At 39.4% G+C, this 3,995-nt stretch overlaps 1 non-coding gene across 1 annotated transcript; it reads left to right on the top strand.

Annotated features, from left to right (window-relative positions):
- The first annotated feature begins 3,672 nt into the window (after nucleotides 1-3,672).
- Nucleotides 3,673-3,748, top strand: TRNAA-UGC (transfer RNA alanine (anticodon UGC)). The gene has a single exon. It is a non-coding gene; the product is annotated as a tRNA-Ala (tRNA).
- The last annotated feature ends 247 nt before the right edge of the window (nucleotides 3,749-3,995 follow it).

Below are 3,995 nucleotides of genomic sequence, written 5' to 3'. Positions count from 1 at the left end.
AAAATACTGGGAACCGTTATATGTTTGGCTGGATACTGAAGCGGTTTTTGCTTTAAATAAGATTAGCTGATGTGAATTTATATTACCTATTGGTATATATATGTTAAGAATACAATTCAAAGTAGATAGTTTAAATAAGAACTTACAACATTCTCTGATAATAAGCTAAACTAACTATAATACTTCATGTTTATTTTGATGATACAGTGGCATGCAGAATGTACTATGCAATCTTTAATACTGATGTATTTTTTCTTTACTATTTCCATTTACCCCTTTCCCTTTCTTCTATGGAAATCTAGTAAAACTTTAAAACTGAAAAAAAAAGAAGTAAAGTACTCTATTTCATCATTCATTTATTTGATGAGGGTCTAGGGTTGTCAACTGCTGCTTGAGAAAATATCCTAGAGATTTGGGGGTGGTGCCTGGGAAGGGACCTCAGCAGGATATCATGGCATAGAGTCCACCCTCAAAAGCAACCATCTTCTCCAGGGGAACTGATCTATGTCCTCTGGTGATCAGTTATAATTCTAGGAGATCTCCAGGCCCTGCCTGAAGTTTGGCAACCTTAGTTGAGTCCATTTAGATGAATGAAAGTTGGTCAGTAGCTGTTCTGTACTACTTCTTTAAGAGGCTAACCCAGAAGGCCTCAGTGCAAGCAGAAGAACATTGTTTGATGCTAGAGCCAAAGACCCAACAGTGGTCGTCACTTTGTTATCTGTATTAGAGTGTTTTTTCTCTTAACAGTTGGGGAGAGAAGAATATATATACTGCCACATCACACATTAAGCACAGACTGGGGGAAAAAACTTACCTTCAGCTAGGTCCCATGATACCAAGCATAGTGTTTTTGGTCATTAAAGGGGATCCCTTTGCCCCTTCCAGCTAGTAAAAAAACCAGTTTAATCCAACCCCAAGACCCTGTTTCATTACTGATAGTATAGTTGATGAAGTTGTCCTCATTAATCTCAAGGCATGTGGTGTTCAAACTGTATTCCTCTTGTGAAACCACTCTCCCATTGAATGAAGCATGCACTGCCTCTGAACAGGCTCGTTTTATTTAGTTACTGTGGCTGCTAACCATGAATGTTTCTAATCTTCCTTCAAGGCCTCTAGAAAAGGGGACATCATCCCATACAGTGGTGGTGACTTCCATAATTTACTTATCTGTTGTGTGAAAAAATGCTTTTTGTCACTGCCCAGTCCCACTGTCAGTCACTTTTATTTGGTGACTCAAGTAAAGGACCAAGAGTAATTTCTCTGTGGCAACACCACTCTTATAATGTTTATTAGCCTCTAAGTTTCAGGTGTTTGGTTCCAGAGTGAGTGGCTTGTGGACAAGATACTGCCGGATTCCGTGAATGAGTTCCATGTACACACGGTAGTTTTCCTTGAAGTGTGATTCCTATTTTGCTAAAACTTCTGTTTGTGCAAGGTTCCACTGAAAACCATTGGTCTTGTACAACCAGAAGTGTTAAAAACAAAAGTGAAAGCAGAGACTGCCCAAAGAACTGTTTCATAGAATTGAAGCTTTTATTTGAATTCCTTGTGGAGATGAGCGATGTTAAAAGGCCATTTTTAATTTATAAAGCACTTTAAAATGAAAGATGCTGCAGAAACACGAAATCTGTCTCCACATGTATTTGTAGAAAGATCATGATTCTTGTGAATAGATGCCATTTAACATCACTGCTATCTATAAGCACTATTTTTTTTTGCATTCTGTCCTCCCCTTGTTTTTATAGTAAAACAGACTGCATGCATCAAGCTACGAAAGAGACTGTGTACATCAAGATACAATTGACCTTTTAAACCAAATAAGCATCCACGTTCCCAACATGAAGAGACAGTAGAAAAACTTCTGGTTTAAGGCAGAAGATGCACAAGAAAGGTCCAGATTAATGTCACTAGCATGGGAAGAAAGTGCATGGCTTTGCACTGTGGATCAGGGAGGAAAAACAAATCTTTGTTTGCTTTGTCAATATTTGTGACATGTCTGTGCAAGACCCTTGTTACTACAGTTTCTTCATACACAGAAAGCAAGGAAGGAACAATTTATTGATTAGCATTTGAAGAAGTGCCAGAATAGTTTGGGGCTTCATGCCCATTAATAACAGGCAAAGTTCATGCCTGCTGTAAATGAGGGGCTGGATTTGGTCAAGTACATCAGATGGTCATCACAGGTCTGATTGACAGTCACATTGGCTTCTATTGATGGGGAAAGGTATTTAAACGTTTGGATTTTATTTTTGTCATTGTTGTTCTGGGCCAATCACCCCCTATTTAGATCTTGACAGAATAACCAGTATATATCCTCTATAGTAGGCGTGGCCAAACTTCAGCTCAGGAGCCACATGTGGTTCTTTCACACTGCCCAATCAGCTGGCATTTCTCTCCTTATATCATTTCTCCAAGCCAAGCCAACTGGTGGCTCAGAGAATGCATTTAAAGTTAAAGTTGTTTTTTTTTCCAGCTCTTCCTCCCTTTTCCCACTCCCCATCTCCTTCCTTCCTTCCTTCCTTCCTTCCTTCCTTCCTTCCTTCCTTCCTTCCTTCCTTCCTTCCTTCCTTCCTTCCTTCGTTCCCAGTAACTTTTCCCCTTAAGTGTTGCACACACAAACTAACTTTGATGGTTTTCATACATCTGTACAAGTCAACCAATAAACTAATAAATAGCTGAAAGCAAAAAGTATAGGATACTGGAGCAAAAAGTATAGGTATACCCAGTTCCTGAGTCTTGTACCCTTAAATGACTGCCATTAATGTTGACTCTTCCATCAGACACTTCATTGAACACTATGATATTATTTATCAGAGGATAAATAATAGAATAGGTTTGTGGAGGTCTCCTGATCAGTTAGTCTCTTGAAGTTATATTTAACTGTGTACATAGCTTTTGCATTGCCTTTTTAAAACTCACTTGCATATTTAAAGTTTCCCCATGTCTCCAGTCAAATGCAAATGATTTTATATAAAAATCTGTCCTCTCATCTTGATTGCATTTTCAGATAGACAGAACTGAATTGATGAGGTGAGGTGAGGAGGCAGTTCATAGCAATCCAGATAGAAAAGACTTTTCCTGCTTGGGAATTACCTATCTAAAGCTATTATTCTACACCTGAAGCCACAGAGCAAGATGAAGTGGTGCAGGGCAGCTCTTTCTAACAAGGCAAATCCAGTGGATTTTCTCCTAAATTCTACCAAAAAAAAAATCATTACCATATGCCTTTTGTCCTTTATGTCCTCAAAAGAGCATGTGTGGATTCATCCAAGACACCACTTTTTTAAAAGTAGAAAATATAACACATGTTCTCTAGGAGCAATACAAATTTTCCCATTACACCCCTATCATTAGACACCCTGGGGGACAGCACTGTAACCGGAAGCAGTGGATGGGGATGATTTTCTGTAAACCAGAAATTGCAAGATATAGACTGTGGCATGTAGGCCCACAGAACTTCTGAGTCAGACTTCAGCTGTTCTGCATGGATAGATCAGTTGTTCTCAGTTGTCTTGGTCTTGCTTTTAGGATGTTCTGGATACTTTCAGGGGGATCACGGGTACATTTACTGAGAAGTAAGTCCTGCTTTGGTTTTTTTTTTAATTACTTTCAACAAAGTGAGCAAAAATTTGCTTTCCCAGCCTTCAAGTAAATCATCTTGCTTAATATAGGGGGAGGAGCTGTGGCTCAGTGGAAGAGCCTCTGCTTTGCATGCAGAAGGGCCTAGGTTCAATCCCTGGCACTCCCAGTTAAAAGAATCAGGTTGTAGGCAATGTGAAAAACTTCCACCTGAGAGTCTGGAGAGCTGCTGCCAAGCATGAATTAATGATACTGACCTTGATGGACCAGTGGTCTGATTCAGTATGAAGCAGTTTCATATCCATTCATTTATCCCTGCCTGTGTATGAGAGAGCCAAACAGCAATCTGCCAGTTGTAACCACATGTTGTAACCCTGCATTGCATGTAGGCAGTAACTGTGTACGAAATTAGACTT

This window comes from Heteronotia binoei, chromosome 21, assembly GCF_032191835.1.
Source record: "Heteronotia binoei isolate CCM8104 ecotype False Entrance Well chromosome 21, APGP_CSIRO_Hbin_v1, whole genome shotgun sequence".
In the NCBI taxonomy this organism is placed as follows: Eukaryota; Metazoa; Chordata; class Lepidosauria; order Squamata; family Gekkonidae; genus Heteronotia; species Heteronotia binoei.
This window is presented reverse-complemented; position numbering and strand designations above follow the sequence as displayed.